At 31.9% G+C, this 24,470-nt stretch overlaps 2 long non-coding RNA genes across 2 annotated transcripts; both read left to right on the plus strand.

Annotated features, from left to right (window-relative positions):
* Window positions 1–2,618: 2,618 nt before the first annotated feature.
* Window positions 2,619–7,106, plus strand: LOC134716198 (uncharacterized). The gene is made up of 3 exons (XR_010106841.1): window positions 2,619–2,968; window positions 4,139–4,241; window positions 6,116–7,106. It is a non-coding gene; the product is annotated as an uncharacterized LOC134716198 (long non-coding RNA).
* A 7,627-nt stretch (window positions 7,107–14,733) lies between these two features.
* LOC134716199 (uncharacterized) lies at window positions 14,734–21,819 on the plus strand. Its single transcript, XR_010106842.1, has 3 exons — window positions 14,734–18,148; window positions 18,707–18,795; window positions 19,653–21,819. It is a non-coding gene; the product is annotated as an uncharacterized LOC134716199 (long non-coding RNA).
* The last annotated feature ends 2,651 nt before the right edge of the window (window positions 21,820–24,470 follow it).

Consider the following 24,470-nt stretch of genomic DNA (forward strand, 5'->3'; position numbering starts at 1 on the left):
GGTAAATCATGTGTGTAAGTCCATCATCTACTTAAACTGTGACAATAGTGTAAAACACAAGATGAACCTCGGCATGAAATACTTGTCACTGGATTAAATACATATGACAAACAAGCAATCTGTACTAAATCCGCTCAACCTGTACATACGGGGTTTTTGTTAAGGGTGTTTCTCTAGGCACGTATATATTTACTTTTGAAAGTTTCTAAAGCAGTTATAATAGATTGTTTCGCGTATACCAGAATCCCAAACGATAATCACAAGTTAATTGTTTGCATAATATTCTTTCTGCTGTTGGTCTACATGTAACTCCAAGTTTCTGACGTCTATAAGGGTAACGAGAGGAGAACGACTTGCGCTATCTTTATTTCTTAAAATGAAAAAAATCCTGGGTGAAATCTAATACCACACTTCGTTGACTGATGGCAATACATTAATATGTTGACCATCATCCTGTGTTCCTATAAAACTACTGCGGGTGAATTTAACGATTTCTATTGTACATAAAAACCTGCGCAGGTATAGAATACCGGTATGTGGAGTAAAATTATGCACAAGGCTCCGAGTGTGGTCTGTTATGACATTCATGAAGATTGCTGTCGATTGCCGCTATCGCTGTAAGCATTTTATGCCACCCTCCACTTAGTTGTCACCAATATTCTATTGTCAAATAAAAGGTATTTAGTGCATATTTCACAAAGAGTTGATAGGATAAGCATATATTTGTGCACTTGCAGCATGTGCAGAAAGTGTAAATACAAATGTGCAGGAATATGTATTTAGAATATCAAACAGGAGAAAAAGCAGTCACATGTTACATATATACCAGTACATTAGAGGGAGTACTTTTCTGACTATTTGAAAGGCTGAATGGTCAATCGAGTAAGACAATTTCATACCTCAGGAATTGCAATGCCAATTTGTTTTGAAACTTTACATGACTATGTATAGCTTGACCTACACGTTTGAGTACCATGCACGTTCATGCTGCATTCCTACTACGCTTTCAGCAATAACGTCAATAGCATGTACCATACAACTGTCGTTTTCCTTCTATTATTTATTTATACGTAGATTGTTTGGAACATGTTCGAAGTTGGTCCTCGCTCAGCACGATCAAAAAGACTTCATGATCGCCACAAACGTATACCACGACTTTACTTTGATCAACACGACTGCACTACGATCGTCAAAATTTGCATTTGAGATCATAGTGCGACCGTGACCAAGTGTGACGGGGGTATAAACCACACACCCTCCTCTCATGCATAATACAAATTTAACCATTCTATACGTATATGTAAAACTTTTATGCGGTTTTGTCACGATTTCAGTTCAAACTAGCACAGGCACTTGTCTCAGAGTGTATATATACATGTACATGTATATAGAGGGATATATTAATTATTTTTTCCCCAGAAACCAATGAAAACCATCAACCCCAACTTTACTTTCAATCTCGGAGGGGGGTCACTTTCTATGTAATGAGTGGGTAGGGATGATCCCCTGGAATATGTCACTTTTTCATGCTCCATCGGCATGGCATATGAAAAGGGTGAGAAATCAAATTCAGTTCAATAGATTGATATGTTTACTTGCTTGATTATATTATAAGTATCTGAAACTAATCAGATGTTCTTATTTTTTGTGATGTGGTTAAATCACAGTCGTAAATACATCAACTATTTGTCAAACCATTTACACATTTAAACATGTTAAACTCTATAAGACATATGTGGTATTTCCGCTAATGCTAGATACAGATGCTATAAATGTCATCATTTTGACATTTGCACCTAATAAACATTCAAAGGTTTGTTTACATGAAACATGATAACAATTATTTAAAGAAATTTCATAGTGTCAGCTATGAGATGGAACAGCAATGTACAAAATGTAACTTTTGATCAGTTTTTCATTAATATAAAACTCAGTGAAAGTGTTTCTCTCGGGAGTGTTACTATACTTATCTGACCAAACATCTTATATTGTCTTTTAAAATTTCTTTTTTAATGAAAGATATAAAAAGGGGCAAATAGAGGAAAGTGTTTAAGATGCGACGAATTTATTAAATTAATTGTGATTATTGCAACTGCTTTGCTTCTAAACAAGTTCGTGAAGATAAGCGGGACCCCAAAACAAATTATAAACTCTCATGTACCAGAAGATGAAAAATATCCAAATATCTCAATAGTTTTTTTTGTTCGTTGATATATGACAAGGTATATATTTCTAATAAACAAAAGGTTTGGTACTTGAGGTATCAGCTGCATGCTCACCCCTACCAAAAATCTTTAAGCCCCCTTCCCGAGCTTTCAATATAGACTTTTTTCAAGTAAAGTTTTTTCCATTCTGTTGATGTTATTAAACCACTCCCAAAAGTTGAGGTTACGTTACATAAAACTTGCAGTTTAAAGTAAAAAGAAGTTAAGATCATGATATTATGAATTTACGTTTACAATTTACATTAAATTTGTTTTTACTTTCAACATTAACATATTGAAACGTTTAATATTTCGAAAATAAGGACCACCGTATGTTCATAATGGTTATATCTAGTGGGTAATACACATGCTGGTTCTTTTCATTTTCTTATCATATTTTATTGCTAGAGATGCTAACTGGGTGTTATATCCTTCTAATGTTGCCTCTTTGATTGACCAAAGACTCGGAAGGAAGTATTATATTGAATACACCGTATGGGTAACCGTTATCATGTTTATTCTTACATCAGTAGAACCATCGAGGTACAATAATAATTTGGGATTATTGTGTGGCCAGTGATGGATTATGTCGCGCGTTTTGTAATACACGCAGTACTGTAAAGTGAAACGAGGTCATTCTGTTGTGTACTTTAGTCAAAGGAAGAGAAAGATGGAGTCCCTTAGAATAAGAAAATGAAACTGATTGGATTTCGTTTTAAAGGAAGAAGAGTCTGAAGCTAACGTGTATACCTACGAGAGTTCTGGTAAGATATACTTTTTAATCCATAGAAAATACTTTTTTTTCGTCTGCGGGTAAAAACAATCTATTTCTTTCACGTAAAGTCAAAAACAATTCTTTTCTTTCAATTTTAGCAGTACATATAGTGGCAGCTGAGGGTGAAACACAAGCATTTTTTTCTCAGAATCAAAAACAATATTTTTTTTTCATAAAACTTTTTTTCCAAAAAAATCCATAGCCACGAATAAAGTGTCTGAGGCCTATTTAACATTCAAAAAGGATATTTCTTATTTAACTTTACATTTACCTAGTATAATAACTTAGTACAATAAGTGTCAATTTTTATTAATGTCTAGCAGTTATTAAAACAGTTTGGAATGTTATATATATATATATATAAGTGTATCTATATCTGCGGAAACATGTAATTTGCATTTGTATTAAGAATTCAGTCAAAACTATAAAAAAAATATTTGTTTACATGGTTAAGTTATTTATGTACCAAAATAAGGCTCTATCCAGTCAGTAACCATACTTGTACTTAGTTAAAATGTGATAATTTCTAAAGCTTACTGCCATTCATGTGCCAGTTTTTTTTCGTGCAATTTTATATCTCTCTGATGCTCAAACGAGAAGTGGTAAATATGATGAGTACAGATATAATAAGCATAATTGTGGGTGAATTAATACTTATAACTTTATATATTTCCACCGCCTATCCTTATTAGTTATGTTTACTCCAAAGCAACTTGGAGAGTATAAATTTTCAATGTTATTAATAAGATATTTTGCTAGCTCTTTATATTTTGAATTGTATATGTGTTGTTATGACATTCTATCTCATATAGGGTCGATTCGTTTTTGGAAAGCTTATTGAAAATGCTCCCTATCAATGAACTCTCATTTATAATGAAGTGATAATGTGATGCAGTCTTACGATTTGTTTTCTTTAATTTTCATATAAAACATATAAACGGTAAAATAGACAAGACCTGCTTAATATACTTAGATATGGTCAAAATATGAAATTAGAAGATGTGGTATGATTGCATATTGGCAAAGTCAAATATGTGTGAAAATCCTGTTTTTTTCGATACATTTTTAAAGAAAAAATAATATACAATTACTTGTTGTATGTACTGTTCTAACTTTTTGTGAAACACTGTTTAAAACTGTGTAATTTGTATTAAAACAGACGAATCACGAAAAAAAAGAATAACTCAAAGTACTGGTGGCATGGGTGCAGTGAATTCGAAATATCAACAGCGACCCTCAAATACAGAATATGAAAGAAAAAGGTGAGGCTACAAAATTTTATTTGCAAACTTTACTTTATAACTTCGAGGTATCACTGCTAATAGTCAGGGGAATTACTTAAATGATCAAATTTTATTGTAGCTTTAAATATATCATACCAGGCGGAAACCCAGTTGAAATCGAAGCTCTTTGTTAGAGAAGGCGATCAATGCTTACTGCAATGTTTACTATAGTAACACGATTTTTAAAAATTAATATAGAAACAAACACAACGACAATTTTCTTCTCAATAACGAAGTGTTTTATTTTTAAAACACAATTTGCATAAGTTTTCAATTTATCAACATATCAATGCAGACCCAATGCTGCAGAACAATTCGATATCAAGTCGACGACATAGGAATCCATCAAGTCAAGAAAATGCATAACCTCCGATTTTTTTTTAAATTACCACGGACGGAGAACATATCAATCTATTAGTTCAGTAATTTTCGTGTCTGCCTTTCTATTATGTAACTCGAGAAAAAAATTCCAAAAAATGGTTTAACAATTGTATCGAAAAGAGAAAATCGAGTGCACCTTTTTAGCTCACCCGGACCAAAGGGCCAAGTGAGATTTTCTCACCACTTTGAGTCCGTCGTCGTCGTCTGTTAACTTTTACAAAAATCTTCTCCTCTGAAACTACTGGGCCAAATTACACCAAACTTTGCTACAATCATCATTGGGGTATCTTGTTTAAATAATGTGTCCGGTGACCTGGTCAACTAACCAAGATGGCTACCATGGCTAAAAATAGAACATAGGGGTAAAATGCAGTTTTTGACTCGTATATCTCAAAAACCAAAGCAAATCTGACATGACATGAAAATTGTTAACCAGGTGAAGATTTATCTGCCCTGAAATTTTCAGATGAAAAGGGCAACTCGTTGTTAGGTTGCTGTCCCTGAATTGGTAATTTTAAGGAAATTTTGCCGTTTCTGTTATTATCTTGAATATTATGATAGATAGAGATAAACTGTTACAGCAATAATGTACAGCAAAGTAAAACCTAACTAGAGGCTCTAAAGAGCCTTTATCGGACCGCAGATGAATTATCACGTTGTGATTGATTAAACGCCGTCACGTGGTGACCCCCCTATGAGGCGTATGGGGTTAGTAAGTTTCATATGGGGTTCATGATGCGTCAATGGCGACGTCATCTATTTATGTTAATGTGTTTATTGTTTATTTTCAACAAAACGCCGCAAAAAAAGTCCAGCGTCCAATAAATACGTTATACGGTTAACTACTGACCCCCTACGGACCCATAGAGAGTGAATACAATTCATAGGGGACTCGGCCTCCGGCCTCACTCCCTATGGATTTTACTAAGTTAACCCTCTATGGATCCGTATGGGGTCAGTAGCAAACCATTTAACTTATAATGTTGCTATACAATAAAAGGGTTATTGCATGAATATTGGGAAACATTGTCCCTCGTAGATCATATATTGCACTCGCCAGCTAGTGCAATATAAAATTCTACTAAGAACAATATTCCAGAATATTCATGCAATAACCCTATATTATATGAGATATTTCATATAGTTTATAAGATATCTTATATAGTTTATAAGATATCTTATATACTTTAAAATATCTTATATACTTTAAGATATCTTATATACTTTAAGATATCTTATATACTTTATAAGATATCTAATAAAGTAGACAAGATATCTGATATATATTTCTAATATAAGAATATCTGTGGACGGCAACGACTGAATGTATGATCGCTATGTCTCGCTTTTTCGACAAAAGTCGAAGGCTCGACAAAAATGCATTTACAAATAATCATATTATGGTATTATTCTCACTATTTAAATGATCTTTTCTGAAATAGGTCTTTAGCATAAATTATTTTCTTTTTTAGACTTCACTATCTATGAGTACCAATATAATCTTTAAGCAGTTCAGTGGATTTTGAATCCAGACCAGTCAGTCAAGAGAATTTACCGTAAATAGAAAATTAGCAAAAGTGACAGCAACACACGTATGTTTCGATTGGTGTGATATATTTTGGACAGGAGTAGCAGACTGCTGTGCATTGATTCCAAAATCTTGACAAAACAACAACTGAACACCTTTTTGTCTCTTTCAAGTAGGATTGTGCTTTAAACTGACCAAATCACAAACATCGACCTGTAAACTAACTATGTGCATTTATTGCTTTATTGAACATAACTGTGTAAACCTAATTTTGTGACTGAATTCAGTCATTCTATTTTTTATTTTTTGCAGAATTGGTCTATTTTCAACAAATTTTTACTGAATTTGTGTTGACTGAATTCAGTCATCTGTTGTATAGATGTTAATACTATGTAATCTCACTTGGTGTAATTTAAGTCTTATGAAACACTCTTATTTAGTTCAATTTCTTGTAGCTTCTTTCAAATGTTGTGTGACTGAATTCAGTCAACATTTTGTGAAAATAATGAACAGGATACAGAGTTAATTTCATTTGGCTGTTTCTGTTATATGTTGTTTGTATTTAATCTGTAATATCTGTAATCCGAAATCTGTTTCCGAATTTACAGTTTGAGCTTTATTTAATAAGAAGCAACAAGTACAAATAAGATTTATGTTACTTTCAAATACACTGATTGTATTCTTTGATATAAAGATGAAATCGAGTGACTGAATTCAGTCATTCAAATAATAATAACAATACAATGTTTTTTTTTCTTCATATGTTGTAAGTTAACAATACTAATAAAGTATTTATGCAAATATTTCTTTGCCACGGTTGACGTTTTAATACGTTTTAAATAAAATGGAAATGAAATGATGCACATTGCAAACACATGTTGAATGTTAAATGGTATAATATGATAAATAATATATCTACTGAGTTCAACCCTTGAGATTTGACAAATCAGAATATTGACAAGTTGAAACAGAATGTGTTTATAGAGAATAAAGTCGACTAAATTTACTAAATATCTATAAAGAAAAAAGTCAACTAAATTTACTTAATATCTATAAAGAAAAAAGTCGACTAAATTTTACTAAATATCTATAAAGAAAAAAGTCCACAATTTACTAAATATTTTTAAAGAAAAAAAGTCCACAAAATTTACATTAATATCTATAAAGAAAAAAGTCCTAAATTAACTAAATATCTATAAAGAAAAAAGTCAACGAAATTTACTAAATATCTCTAAAAGAAAAAAAAGTTGACAAAATCTACTAAATATCTATGGAAAAAAAAAGTCAACAAACTTGACTAAATATTTATAAAGAAAAAAAGTCGACAAAATTTACTAAATATCTATAATGAAAGAAGTGCACAAAATTTACTAAATATCTATAATGAAAGAAGTGCACAAAATTTACTAAATATCTATAATGAAAGAAGTGCACAAAATTTACTAAATATCTATAATGAAAGAAGTGCACAAAATTTACTAAATATCTATAATGAAAGAAGTGCACAAAATTTACTAAATATCTATATTAAAAGAAAAATTAAAGTATACAAAATTTACTAAATATCTATTAAAAGTAATAATAAAGCAAAATAATTAAAAATTCTTTTTTCTTTCAATTAAATAAGTGCAAATTTTTAATTCAGCAAAAGATTTGGGCTTTATTACAACAACTTGAAGTGAATGATATTACATTATTATAGTGTCTGAGTACAACATTATTACATTACTTGCTGGGTTCAATTTTTTTTTTTACAAAAATATAAAGTATATCCAAAGTTAACACTGGCAAGTCAAGTATAACAATGTATCTAACACTGCACAATCTGCATAAACCTGCAAACCTGCATAGGAAAATTAGCATTGCATATTTAAATTAACATGTAAAGCTTATGCTGGCTTGCTGATGTTTTCTTTCATTGTTCTATTTAGTTAACCCCTAGCCCAATATAGCAACATCTTTTTAAAATTGACCTGGGACTGGGATTTTGGGCAGGTAGGGAGGAATAAGAGATATAATACCTTGGTAATACATTGGCCTGGGATTTTAGGGCTTAAAGAAAGGGAAGAGGAAACCCAGGGCTTGGTGTATTTAGGGAGATAAAAGAGGGAGAAGGTTACATCCACGGCCTGGTGAACTGGGGGAGATAAAATAGGGAATGGGGATAGAGTTGCTGTCCATTGAATGAAGTAAGTTATGTGTTAACGTTGTATTTACATTGTTGTGATGATTTTATTGTTGCTTTGAAGTTTGTGGAGCACAAATACCCCAGCACTTTTGGATGAAAATGATTATGAAAAAATATTCCTGTTTAAACTTTCAGTTTTGAAACAAGAACCAAAGTGTACCTTTTTAACTTTAAAATATCAACATTTAATTAGAAACCTTTGGTTTAAACATTTATGCGTGTTTCTGAATTCCTTTCATTAAAATTGAGTAAATAAAATCTCACTCTATTTATATAATTTTGTGTTGTAAAAAAACACAATTAAGTACTTGATCTATAGTATAGATACTTGTTTTTGTTGGAGACTATATTGACCTCTGGGATTCAGGTTTTTTGTGTTGTTTAGTTGCTGTCTCAATAACATAATCCCTAAAGTAATTTTCAATTAATAATAGACAAAGGACAAATTATAAAAAACAGAATAACCAAACCCTTCATATAAACTTTTAACTGTTAAATTTTCCTTCAAATTAAATAATTGTTTCACACATCTCCTTCGTTTAGATAAATTTTAAAGTGAAACAGAAAATGGAAGCCAACTAAAGTGATAAAAAGATCCTCTGTCCTTTTCTAAACTTCTTTTTAAAGTTTAAATTTGGTAAATTAGATGTTCCCTGAATTAAGAGTATCCATGGGAACATGTCCCATTTTTACCAGAAATTAATATACCCATAGGAACATTACAGTACATGTTCCTCTTCAAAGTAATAAAGGTATCCATTGGAACATCACATGTTCCTTTCCAAAGTAATAAAGGTATCCATAGGAACATGTGATAGGAACATCACATGTTCCTCTCCAAAGTAATGAAGGTATCCATAGGAACGTCACATGTTCCTCTTCAAAGTAATGAACGTATTCATAGGAACATCACGTGTTCCGCTCAAAAGTAATGAAGGTATCCATAGGAACATCACATGTTCCTCTCAAAAGTAATGAAGGTATCCATAGGAACATCCCATGTGTCTTACCAATGTAAATAAGATATCCATAGGAACATGGGAGCCTCAGTGGCCAAGTGGTCTTAAGTATTAACTACTGTAATCACTAGCCAGTCAACACTGAGGTAGTGAGTTCGAACCCTGCTTGTGCGGGTGCACATGACTCCAATCTTAATTGACTTAGGGTTGTAAGTTTTCCTTTTGAAGGTCAGTTGTTTTCTCCAGGCACTCTGGCTTCCCCCACCAATACAAACTGGCCGTCATGAAACAGCCAAAGTAGAGCTTAAAAGTGGCGTGAAAACACCAAAAGATCAAATTCAAATTCATAGGTGCACTGCATCATCTGCTCCAAATTTACTGGTATCTGATATCCATATTGGAATCCAAATTAAGTTGTTCAGTTTGTATTGATGACAGAATCGGCTTAAAAATGAACTTTGAACTCATAAAAATGGATACACATGTTTCAGAAAAGTAAGTTTGGTACTGATATCTCTTTTCCCACTTTTGTTGTTTTTAAATAATTTGTAAACTTTATTGTAAATGTAACATATTTAAGTTGTAAAATTTTTGTGTAAAAAGGGGAATGACCATTTCAAAATTGTTTTTCATTACTTTTGTTAAAGATTTTAAGAAGGAAACAGAAAAATTATTTATGAGAATGTGGATAGTGTCAAATGTGTATATAGTTTTAAGAAAAATAGAAAAAAAAAAAAAAAAAAAAATAATATGCATGGTTTTCATTCTAATATTGATTTTAAGAAAAATAGAAAAAAAGAAAAAAAGAAATAATATGCATGGTTAAAATAATATGCATGGTTAAAATAATATGCATGGTTATCATTTTTAATGATTTTAAGAAAAATAGAAAAAAAAAAAAAAAAAAATAATATGCATGGTTAAAATAATATGCATGGTTAAAATAATATGCATGGTTATCATTTTTAATGATTTTAAGAAAAATAAAAAAAATAAAAATAATATGCATGGTTAAAATAATATGCATGGTTATCATTTTTAATGATTTTAAGAAAAATAGAAAAAAAAACAAAAAAATGCTTGGGGTTTAATTATATCGTGATGCAGAAATGGGACCATTATTTTAACTTGAATTTGGGATTTAATTATATCATGATACGGAATGGATACATTCTTTTAACTGGAATTTGGGATTTGATTATACATGTATCATGATATGGAATGGATATATTCTTTTAATTTTAATTTAGGGGATTTAATCATATCATGAAACAGAATGGATACATTCATAAAACTGAATTTGGGGACTTTAATCATATCATGATACGGAATGGATACATTCTTTTAACTGGAATTTTGGATTGAATTAAATCATGATACGGAATGGATACATTTTTGAAAAACCACCGACCTTCAGTGTCTTTAAATGTTGTCCAAAGTTTCTGTTGAAATGTTTGTACTGGTTTAAGGTATTGCTGATTAAAAGTGTTGACGTCTGATTAAACAAAAAAACATCCTTTACCAAATTGTCCTATTCAAGGGGAGATAAACTTATTGAAATAAATCCTTTACAACAACTTTGGATCAATACCTTATAAATGAGTACTCGGATAATATTTTGGGAAAGATTTTCAGAAAAGCAATTTAAAAATCCGTTCAAGGTATATTCTCTTAAATTTTTGAAATAATTGGTCCAGTGATCAATGAAGAATGTAAAGATGATCATGATGTGATAATGCCAATGAGATGTGGTTAATATGCCAATGAGATGTGGTCGATATGTCAATGAGATGTGGTAATAAAGCTAATGAGATGCTAAGAATGCCAATGAGATGTGCTTCGAATGCTAATGAGATGTGCTTAGAATGCTAATGAGATGTGGTTAATATGCCAATGAGATGTGGTCAATATGCCAATGAGATGTGCTAAGAATGCTAATGAGATGTGATAAGAATGCAAATGAGATGTGCTAAGAATGCCAATGAGATGTGGTTGATATGCCAATGAGATGTGCTTAGAATGCCAATGAGATGTGCTAAGAATGCTAATGAGATGTGGTAATAAAGCTAATGAGATGTGATAAGAATGCCAATGAGATGTGCTTATAAGAATGCCAATGAGATGTGGTTAATATGCCAATGAGATGTGGTCAATATGCCAATGAGATGTGGTAATAAAGCCAATGAGATGTGCTAAGAATGCTAATGAGATGTGCAAAAAATGCCAAGGATATGTGCTTAGAATGCCAATCAGATGTGTTAATCCAACTAGTGAGATACACTAAGAATGCCAATGAGATGTGGTATAAAGCTAATGAGATGTGCTTAGAAAGCCAATGAGATGTGGTAATAAAGCTAATGAGATGCACTAAGAATGCAAATGAGTTGTGGTAATAAAGCTAATGAGATGCACTTATAAGAGTGTAAATGAGATGTGGTAATAAAGCTAATGAGTTGCACTAAGAATGCAAATGAGATGTGGTAGTACAGCTAATGGGATGTGCTTAGAATGCCAATGAGATTTGGTAATTAAGCCAATGAGATGTGGTAATATGCTAATGAGATGTGCTAAGAATGCCAATGAGATGTGCTAAGAATGCCAATGAGATGTGCAAAAAATGCCAAGAAGATGTGTTGATCCTACTAATGAGATGTGGTATAAAGCTAATGAGATGTGCTAAGAAAGCCAATGAGTTGTGGTAATAAAGCTAATGAGATGCACTAAGAATGCAAATGAGTTGTGGTAATAAAGCTAATGAGATACACTTATAAGAATGTAAATGAGATTTGGTAATAAAGCTAATGAGATGCACTTATAAGAATGTAAATGAGATGTGGTAATAAAGCTAATGAGTTGCACTAAGAATGCAAATGAGATGTGGTAGTAAAGCTAATGAGATGTAATAAAGCTAATGAGATGTGGCAATAAAGTTAATGAGATGCACTTAAAGAATGGATACATTCTTTTGACTGGGAATTTGGGGATTAAAATAAACCCTCAAAGTGGGGGTATACTGTTTTACCTCTGTCCGTCCGTCCATCATTCAGTCTTTCTGAGCATCAACAATACAAAGATTTCTGAAATTTGGTTTCAGGGTTGATAAAAAGTTAGCTTTACTGTGTGATGCATTTTCAGATTCATCACTTAACAACTTCCTGTTAACCAAACACTTGTATCATTTACACAGTCATGATAGCAAGTTGAAAATTTTCGTCACCTTTTTCACAGGAACTTCAATACAAGGATTTCTGAAATTTGGTTTCAGGCTTAATAAAGGGCTGCCATACAGTGTGAGACGTTTTTGGATTTGCAACTCAACAACTTCCTGCATACTGAAGTATGTGTTGGGGGTATCCTCAGTGGGCAGAAGCTCACAGTTTCACTTGTTTTACCATAATACGGAATGGATACATTCTTTTAACTTGAATTTTGGATTTAATTATATCATGATATGGAATGGATACATTCTTTTAACTAGAATTTGGGATTTAATTATATCATGATACGGAATGGATACATTTCTTTAACTGAAATTTTTAATTTAATTATATCATGATACGGAATGGATACATTCTTTTAAATGGAATTTGGGATTTAATTATATCATGATACGGAATGGATACATTCTTTTAACTGGGATTTGGGATTTAATTATATCATGATACGGAATGGATACATTTTTGTAACTGAAATTTTTTATTTAATTATATCGTCACTTGATACGGAATGGATACATTCTTTTAAGTGGAATTTTGGATTTAATTATATGATACGGAATGGATACATTTTTTTAACTGAAATTTTGGATTTAATTATATCATGCATTCTTTTAACTGGAATTTTGGATTTAATTATATCATGATACGGAATGGATACATTTTTGTAACTGAAATTTTGGATTTAATTATATCATATCATACGGAATGGATACATTTTTTTATCTGAAATTTTGGATTTAATTATATCATGATACGTAATGAATACATTCTTTTAAGTGGAATTTGGGATTTAATTATATCATGATACGGAATGTATACAATCTTTTAACTTGAATTAGATATTATTTAGAGTATACTTTTTTTTATTTCTGAGGATTGTTTTGATATATGTAAGTGAACAGTAACCAACAACACAAACAAAAAAACGTCAGAATTTTATAGTTAATTAACATTTTAAATAAAGATAAATAGTGTTATACCTTTTGTCCTTCATTTGGAAATTTCAAGATAAGATCATATGGAAATTTATAAATAAAAAGGAATAATACTATATTCCCTTTAAATTTTTATAAAACCATAATCGGCCATGTCTGATGTTAAAATTAAAGTAAAAAATTGGTGAAATAATTTTCAAATTTTAGATCAAATTGCCCTTAAAAATCAGACGTAGAACATACATGTATCAGCTATTCCCAAACCATTATACAGATTTTTAAAGGAACTTTCAGAACAGAACATTTAAGATACCAATTTCATAATGCAAGGTTTATCAGTATAATTTTTGGAATTTCACAAAGTAAAGGGTGTCAGTCTGAGAAAGATCTCCAACCCTTCCGGGATACATTATTCTGATTCAGAGCTGGGAACAGTATATATGTTCCTGCTCAGAGTCAACTAGACTTTGCTCTTACTTTTGAATACTACTTGCTTAAGGGAGAAGCAGCAAATACCCCTTTTAAAGCCTTTAGTTTGTCCATACATGGGATAGAGCCCTTTACCCCCAACACATCAGGCAAGCACAGGACCATTGAGGAGATTATAATTGGTAGTGAAAAGTATTCTTTTTAAAATATTCATATTCATTTTATTTTTGTTGATTTGAAAATGAACTGTTACTCATTTTGTTGTTCAATTCCTAGTAGTAACAGAAAACATAAATTTTTATATTTGGTATGAAAAGTTAATCAAAATATTTAATCGAAAAGAATGTCTCCATGCAAAATTATCCATCCCTCTACAGGTGGTATCATAATATAAACACATCTTATTCTTAAAGTATCAACATTAACCATTACTAACAATTGGTACTTAATTAAATAGGTTGAAGGAAGACAAGAGAGGGAGAGAAATGAGAGAGGGGAGGGGATAGGGGAGAGAGAATAGAGACTGATGGAGTGAGTTTTCAGATAAGGGTTTAAGGTACAAGTCTTGTAGAGGGATAGGTCTTCTTTAAAAAATAATGTATTCAGTAAAAAATAGAACTTCTTGTTAACAATATGAATATGAGTAGGGATACAAACCAATTTTTATTTTAGGTATGCAAATCCAGTCTGAAAGTCCTTGTATTAAAATAATGGGTCTATTACATTTCTAAAATATTTCCAAGTCTAAAATTTGTGTGACCCCAGTGGCCAATCCAGGGGTTGGGGTACGACCGCCCCCCCCCCCCCCTTTTTTTTTTTTTTTTTAAAGATAATGCATTTGAATGTGGATATATACATGTATTTGAAATCCCCACTTTCTTCTAGGTTGGATCCCCCTTTTTTTTAAAGATTGCTGGTTCCTCTCCTGAACCCAAAGTTCTCCCTTCCTATTTGGTAAAGACATATAAGATTGTGTACATAAATACACGGATGCCCAATCCCCACTATCATTTTCTATGTTTAGTGGACTTTAAAAATGGAGGAAAAAACTCTAATTTGTCATTAAAATTAGAAAGATGATATCATAGGGAACATGTTACTACTAAGTTTCAAGTTGATTGGACTTCAACTTCACCAAAAACTACCTCAACCAAAAACTTTAACCTGAAGCTGGACAGACAAACAAACAGACGCTCAGACCAGAAAACATAATGCCCATAAATGAGGCATAATAAATGTTTGCCTTGGAAAACTCCCTAAATAATTTGCTTAACAACAGCCAGTCTTGCCTGTCATAATTCAGTAACTACAAGTTATTTATCTTTTCTTGAAAGATATGACTGTTTCAACACCACTTGTAGTACTCCTTCCTCTTACAAGGCTGCCAGTTTTTATTGGTGGCAGAAGCCATATAAATGGAACCTGAAAAACCACCGACTTTCAGTGTCTTTAAATGTTGTCCAAAGTTTCTGTTGAAATGTTTGTACTGGTTTAAGGTATTGCTGATTAAAAGTGTTGACGTCTGATTAAACAAAAAAAATATCCTTTACCAAATTGTCCTATTCAAGGGGAGATAAACTTATTGAAATAAATCCTTTACAACAACTTTGGATCAATACCTTATAAATGGGTACTCGGATAATATTTTGGGAAAGATTTTCAGAAAATCAATTTAAAAATCCGTTCAAGGTATCTCTTAAATTTTTGAAATAATTGGTCCAGTGATCAATGAAGAATGTAAAGATGATCATGATGTGATAATGCCAATGAGATATGGTTAATATGCCAATGAGATGTGGTCGATATGTCAATGAGATGTGGTAATAAAGCTAATGAGATGTGCTAAGAATGCCAATGAGATGTGCTTAGAATGCTAATGAGATGTGCTAAGAATGCTAATGAGATGTGGTTAATATGCCAATGAGATGTGGTCAATATGCCAATGAGATGTGGTAATAAAGCTAATGAGATGTGCTAAGAATGCCGATGAGATGTGCTTAATATGCCAATGAGATGTGGTCAATATGCCAATGAGATGTGGTCAATATGCCAATGAGATGTGGTCAATATGCCAATGAGATGTGCTAAGAATGCCAATGAGATGTGCTAAGAATGCTAATGAGATGTGGTAATAAAGCTAATGAGATGTGATAAGAATGCCAATGAGATGTGCTAAGAATGCCAATGAGATGTGGTTAATATGCCAATGAGATGTGGTCAATATGCCAATGAGATGTGGTAATAAAGCTAATGAGATGTGCTAAGAATGCTAATGAGATGTGCAAAAAATGCCAAGGAGATGTGCTTAGAAAGCCAATGAGATGTGGTAATAAAGCTAATGAGATGTACTAAGAATGCAAATGAGTTGTGGTAATAAAGCTAATGAGATGCACTAATAAGAGTGTAAATGAGATGTGGTAATAAAGCTAATGAGTTGCACTAAGAATGCAAATGAGATGTGGTAGTAAAGCTAATGCGATGTGCTTAGAATGCCTATGAGATGTGGTAATATGCTAATGAGATGTGCTAAGAATGCCAATGAGATGTGCAAAAAACGCCAAGAAGATGTGCTTAGAATGCCAATAAGATGTGTTGATCCTACTAATGAGATGCGCTAAGAATGCAAATGAGATGTGGTATAAAGCTAATGAGATGTGGTAATAAAGCTAATGAGATGCACTTATAAGAATGTAAATGAGATTTGGTAATAAAGCTTATGAGATGTGGTAATAAAGCTAATGAGTTGCACTAAGAATGCAAATGAGATATGGTAGTAAAGCTAATGAGATGTGGTAATAAAGCTAATGAGATGTGGCAATAAAGTTAATGAGATGCACTATGAATGCAAATTAGTTGTGGTAATAAAGCTAATGAGATGCACTTATAAGAATGCAAATGAGATGTGGTAATAAAGCTAGTTATGCTAAAAATGCCAATGAGATGTGCTTAGAATGCCAATAAGATTTGTTAATACAACTAATGAGATGCGCTAAGAATGCAAAAGAGATATAGTATAAAGCTAATGAGATGTGCTTAGAAAGCCAAAGAGATGTGGTAATAAAGTTAATGAGATATGGTAATAAAGCTAATGAGATGTGGTAATAAAGCTAATGAGATGTGGTAATAAAGCTAATGAGATGTGGCAATAAAGTTAATGAGATGTGCAATAATGCTAATGAGATGTGGCAATAAAGTTAATGAGATGTGCTACGAATCCACATGAGATGTGGTAGTAAAGCTAATTAAATGCACTTATAAGTATGCAAATGAGATGTGGTAATGAAGCTAATGAGTTGCACTAAGAATGCAAATGAGATGTGGTAATAAAGCTAATGAGATGTGCTAAGAATGCACATGAGATGTGGTAGAAAGGCTAATGATATTTGGTAATAGTGCCAATGAGATGTGCTAAAAATGCCAATGAGTGGTGATATTTATGCAAATTCAATTTGGTAAGAATGCCAATGAGATGTGGTAATAAAGCTAATGAGATGTAGTAAGAATGTCAATGAGATGTGGTAATAAAGCTAATGAGATGTAGTAAGAATGCCAATGAGAACTATCCAACACAGATAAAACCACAAGGCTGTAAGAGTTATCTTTCTTTCATGTGAATTTTATGTATACTTTGCAAACTTTGTAAGCTCCCCTACAGCTGATAGTTAAACATTTCCATCATTTTATGATTTAAGTTGCCCTTTCTTTTAATAAAATTATTTTATGAATTAACTTTTATAAATTAGCAAGATGAAAAAGCTTGCTATAAATCTCAAATTCAAAATTTTCTGAAAAAAACAACCTTAAATAACCAAATTTTTTTTTATTGCCAATTTAAAAAAAAGATATACCAGTAATGACACGAGGATAGAAGATGTGTGGAATCAAATAGGTAACAACTATAGTGATAATGAAATATTCCAATAATAACCAGTTTTAAATGTATTGACTTAACAGACTTAATGTATGATGTTATATGTGACCAGTCAGAATAGTGGACAATGAAATATTCAAATGATGAAACTGACTGACTTTTAGTGAATAGACTAAATTCAGGATTGAACAGCCTTGGAATTGGACCGACAAGTAAATATTGACACCCGCCTTGGAACCAGCAAGTGAATTATTGACATTTATATTGATGTGACCAGTATTCATGTAGATGGACAGTACTAGTGGACTATAAACTGATAAATCTCACAGAAAAGCACATCACAACTGGGTCTGAAGCTGTTACATGCAAAAGACGAGGTAATTATACTCAAAATACAAACATTACACTGAATGTGATTACATGTAGATGTAAAAAAAGATGTGGTATGATTGCCAATGAGACAACTCTCCACAAGAGACCAAATTACACAAAATAATAACAATTTTAGGTCACTGTACAGCCTTCAACAATGAGCATAGCCCATACCACATAGTCCGCGATAAAGGGCCCTGAAATGACAATGTAAAACAATTCAAATGAGAAAATATAAAGGGCCTTTGAGTTTCTAACTTGTGTACCAAAAATTAACCAAAAAACAAACATGTAAAACTAAAACAAACGACAACGACTGATGTTTATTAACCTTATATAAGCAATAGGTTATTTTGAGTATTTGAAAAAGATAAATGTGTAATAGAGCCAAGGTCTTCATCATAAAAAAATCAGCCTGGTAAATTTTGAAACATGTATGTACCTGATCGGATGTTTTATTATACTTGGGTGAAAAGTTGTCCTACTTTTAATTATAATTAAAATTCCATATTTACAAGCTTTTTTAAGAATGTAACTGTTCAACATAATTTTTTCTTCTTCAGATATCCAGGAAATTTTGAAGAATTGTATGTGATCTATAACAAGATCTGAGGACAGTAGGACCTGGAAGTACTATATTACCAACTTCAAGGTGAGGTTTTACAGTAAAATAAAATGGTAATGAACACATGTTAAATCACAAAAATACTGAACGCCGAGGAAAATTCAAAACAGAAAGTCCCTAATCAAATGGTAAAATCAAAAGCATAAACACATCAAAAGAATGGACTACAAATTTCATATTCCTGAATTAATTGGTACAAAGATGTACAGACATTTTCTTCTATAGAAAATGGTATATTGAACCTGGTTTTATAGCGCTAAACCTCTCACTTGTGTGAAAATCCGAAAATTCCATTATATTGACAACAATGCGTGAATAAAACATGATAGGTTTACATGTCAAAATAGGGGTACAGCAGTCAACACCGTGTCACAATCTTAATTGCAACAAAAACAAACAAATTTTTAATAAAGAAGCACTCAAAAAGCATATATCACATTTAACAACCTCATTCATTATGCTAATTTTTTGATTTTATTTATTTATGCCAAAAAATAAATTACTCCTACAATTATACAATGGAAACTTGATTATCATCATACTTTTTTTTATCATACTGTTAAGTCTTGGCCTAATTATTTCAATATTTGAATTTTGAAAAGAAACATTGATACTAACTAGCAAGTTTTAATACTCTCATTCTGAGTTATAGGTAATGTTTAACGCTAAAATTATAATGTCATGGTAATTTCCTTTACGCCCACCTTGTTCTAAATATGCATCAAATATTTGCCACTGGACATTATAAGCATGCAACAATCAATCAATCAATATTATATGTATAAATGGTATGAATCACTTCTGACATATCAATAAGAATTAAATATGTTATTTTGTCAATTTAATTTCCATGTTTTAATTGACATTTTGTTGTTTCTTTGTAGATTAACTGATTGGGAATTTACAAATCAACTGATAAAGAAAAAGACAAATTTTGCCATTTAGATGAACTTGGAAACAATTATTGACAAACAATATAGTGTATTATTATTCTTGTTGAAATCAACAGAGAGAGAGAGAGAGAGGAAGGATAGGAGAGAGTCAATTGTAAAGATTTATGTCTTTTTAACCAGACATGTCGATTATATTAGAATTTCAGAGGCCTACAGTTTTAGCATTACAGGTGCTAAATGGTCATACATGAAGTAGTTAAAGCACTTTAATGTTAAGATTTTGATGTGACCAGCGAGAACAATCAGGCAGCTGCCATTGGTTTAAATCTCTTTTTTCGAAGATGTTTTGGTTACATAAGAATAAATCTGTGTGGAACGTCAAAAAAAAGTAAAAAAATAATTTGTGGTATTTTGTACAGTTTCATTATGCAATCTTGAATACATTTATGATTACTATTTATAAAGAAGTATTAATTTATCATTAGAATGAGGATGGACAATGTTTAAACATTTATTTGAGACGGAGCTCGAGTTTTGCATTATTTCATAAAAAAAATAATTCTTTTTCTGTTAATGAAGAACAAACAGGGAAAACAGACAAAGCTGCTATTCTATGATTTTCAAATTGTATTTATTTACATTTGATTGATTATTTGAAGATTAACTACAAGTATTCAGCATAGTACAAAATTAAGGATGCACTGCAAGTGTATCTTTATAGTTATCATCACACTATGTCCAATCTAGATGTACAACACTCTTTTTTATAGTGTTCTGTAAATTATCAGGAACACCAGTTGTGATGAATGGAAAGACTGGCAGGCTGAGATTATACAAGGGGAGGGAATACCCCTGCTTATCTTTTCATACTGGTTAGTTCCTTTGGTAAAGGTTTTGTACAATGTTGTTCATATCAGGTGGATTCGTTTTGAAGAGAGTTGTTATTTAGAGCTCTGTAAAAAAAAAAAAAAAAGAATTGTAAACAAGAGTTCTAGATAATAACTGGGTGGTATGAAATTAGGGTTAAATATTTTCGGTTTATTTACAATATATTTTTTTTTAATGCATCTGATAATTTTGTGTATAAAATGTTTTGTTATTTTTTACAGAATTGCTTTAGTTGCCTTCCTGACTAACATTTATTGGTGAATGGAGAGACTAGCAGGCTGAGATTGAGGGGTAAGGGGAGGGATTACCCCTGCTTTTCTCTTCATACTTGTAAATTATGTCACTGCACGGAAGGTCAACAATTAAGAATATATAAGTTATCATTTTTTATGTATCAATGTAAGTTGGATAAATTATATCAGATGTATATAAAGTAAGATGAAAGTATTATTTAGAGCTCTGTAAAAAAAAAAGCTTGTAAACCGAGGTCTAGATAATGCATTAAAGGGTTTGGTTTGGCATGGGGATTTCAAATTTTATTTACAAGTCATCATCTACAAAAATGCATCTGATATTATTATTTGCCCCAAGCCTAATTTCGTGTCCCAAATATAATGAGTACAGAATAATGGTGACAGCTTGGTCACCACCCTTATTTTAAGTTTTATTCACCCCTCCTTTCGTCACCCCCCATCCACCCACCCCCACCCCACCCTTTTAATAAAAAGTTATAGGTTAAGGTTTCTTATTGTGATTAATGATTAATTAATTGATTTTAATTAAGTGTCACAGAATTATTAAGATACTCATTTCTGTGTAACAAGATTAATCTCCAATATTTGAAGGTGTTTTTGATCAAGTTTTATTAAACTCAAAATGTTTAGTATATCATCAGCTGTCAAATACAAAATAAAAATTTACCTCTATAGATATATCTGCATTTTATATGCTACGAAATTTTGCCTGTTTTACATAGATTTATCTAACAAAATGAAAAACTCTGTCCATGAAATTGATTTAATTGAACTTTCACACTGTTGATAATAACCCTGTTTGTTCATGACAATTTTACATGTGGTAGTCTTGATGTAATATATAGTTCTTCCACTGACAACCTTGTTTGTTCATGACAATTGTATTCTTGAAATATCTGTTACAAATACACACCCATGCTTTTTCCCCTATAGGGTTTTTTAATGCAGGGTGCATGTTTTTCTATGTTACCATATGTCTGTCTCTCTTTTTAATAAAGAACATACATAGAAATGTTTCTGTTTGTTGAAAAATTGAAAGGTCCTTATTTAGTTCCTCTTCAAAGGTATGAGTTTGTTACAAATATCTTGACCCTTGCATAATTCATCAATTTTGATGATCGACTATGTCCTTGAGGCTAGGACAAACATAAAACTAGTATTTGCAGATTCAATGCCAAGGACACAATCCATTTAGAAGAAGTACTTGTCTGTCATATTTGTTTTTCATAAATTATTTGGTTATAAATAAGTCTGGTAATTCTTTTTTGAATCATCCCCCTTGTTTTGTCCTAGGGATTATATAGAAAACTTCCTGGTATACAGCATTGATTTTGCTCAATGTTGAAGGCTGTAAAGCAACATTTAGCTGCTTATGATCTGCGTCATTTGAACTTTGGAGCACATATAGACTAGTTGTCTCATCAGCAATCATACCACATCTTATTTTATAGACTGGTTGGCTGAAGTCAGAATATTAAAAGGGTATGTTGATCTAGTTTTAGGTTAAAATGTCGAAAGCCACAGATCAAAAATGGAAGTGAAAGTTTTTTTGGGGAACTTTAAGGAATTGTGCTGCAATTTAATCTGTATTTGGATTCATTGGCTAGTGGTAGTACGTTATAGAACCACAACCTTCGACAGGAAAACTGACAATTATAGTCCATTAAGATGAGTCAAGTGCACTAATTGCCACATGGAGGCTTCGAACTTACAACCTCTGCGTTGAAAGGCTAGTGATACAGTAGTTTCAACTAATCCGACAACAATGCCACCATTACAGTAGTTTTAACTACTCCGATATTACTACTACTTACTCGTGTAACGATAAAAGACGCACCTTACGAACTAGACAACTTATATATTGTTGCTCAGATGCTTAGATTTGGTAAGGTGGTTCCAGGCTCTTTAAAACGAGGCGTTATCAAAGGCACAAACATCGAAAATGGGTCTCGGTATATTGATATTTTGGAATGTGATACAGTGCTTCCGAATAGAACATCTTTTGGTCGTTTTGAAGTAAGACTTTTTGCTGATAACAATCGCACTCCATGTATTTATTATCATAGCACAGGTCATCCTTCATACAGATGTAAGGACAAACCAAGTCTCATGAATCAAAAGAGATGTTACAATTGTTGTGGTATAGGTCACGTAGCTAGCGCCTGTACAAGTGAAGCCTACTGCTCTTACTGTAACGCCAATGGTCACGCCAGACGAGACTGTGAACAGTACAAACAGGAAACAGAAAAAAAAGGAATTGGGCAGTTATGGTCCTGAAATATTAGAGGGTAGACAAGACAATACAAAAAAAATTCACACTGACGAAGACGACAAGGAATCCATCGCATCAGCCAACATAAATTGTGAACGAGAGACGGTGTCTGTTCTCCTTGGAGCATCTAATTGCATTAGGCTGGGTCATATCGACGATTCGGTAGTGAACGCTTCAAAATCTGGAGGATCCTTTGACAAAATTGAACAAAACATTGATCTAGCTTTTCAAAAAACTGAAAACAAAGATATTGAAAAGGTTATTATCTGTCTAGGCACAAACGACATAAGTAGAAATAAAAGTGACTCTGATCAAATAAACCTTCTTGTAACAAGCGCTGTCAATCGTGTAAAGTCTAGCTTTCCAGAGGATAACAGGGAGGAGATATGCGCCATTAGATACAACCAATCAACATCCACATTCATTTCGTCCAAACGTCTGGAATTAGAAGAAACTTTTAAAATCTGCTCAAGTCAAGCAAACGATTGTATTGTATATCATTCTATAGTTATTCTCATTGTATATGTGTGTATTGCTATTTTTCTTCTTGAACAAAAATCAGAATGCTCTAAATTTACCCAGATCAATCCTTTCATATTCCCACACAAATACCTTAACATTTGTCACTTAAATATAAACCATGTTTTACCAAAATTTGCCGAAATACAATACTTAATTTCGGAATCAAAATCAAACACGCATATTTTATGTTTGAGTGAAACTTTTTTGTCAAACAGTGTCAAAAATAAAGAGATCAATATTATAGGGTACAATTTACATAGAAAAGACAGAATGGATAAATCTGGGGGTGGGCTTTTACTTTATACTTCAAAACATATAAATACGCTTAGAAGGGACGATTTGGAAATGCAAGAAATTGAGTCAATGTGGATAGAAATTATTAATATTCATCAAAAGCCTATTTTACTAGGTTATGTATATAGACCACCTAACAGTTATGCTAACTGGGTTACTATGTTTGAAACCATGATGTTAAAAGTTGACACTGAAGAAAAGGAAACTATTGTTATGGGAGATTTTAATATTGATATATAATGTCAAGTAAAAACCATGCTAAGTGGTCACACATCAAAAATATTTTCAACATGAGTCAAATGGTTACAGAACCTACCAGAGTAACTAAAACTTCATCTACTTTAATTGACCATGTGTATTGTAATCTGCCAGAAAATATTAATTATATTGCAGTTCCAAAATATTCAATCAGTGATCACTATCCAGTATGTATTTCTCATAAAAGAGGGTTTAAAACGAAAAAGCAAATCCATGATTATATAACTTATAGATCTACAAAATATTTCAACGAGACTGATTTTATTCACCATTTATCTCAGTGTCCCTTTGACAGTATACTAGAAATTGATGACCCTGATG

Source organism: Mytilus trossulus, chromosome 4 (genome assembly GCF_036588685.1).
Source record: "Mytilus trossulus isolate FHL-02 chromosome 4, PNRI_Mtr1.1.1.hap1, whole genome shotgun sequence".
In the NCBI taxonomy this organism is placed as follows: domain Eukaryota; kingdom Metazoa; phylum Mollusca; class Bivalvia; order Mytilida; family Mytilidae; genus Mytilus; species Mytilus trossulus.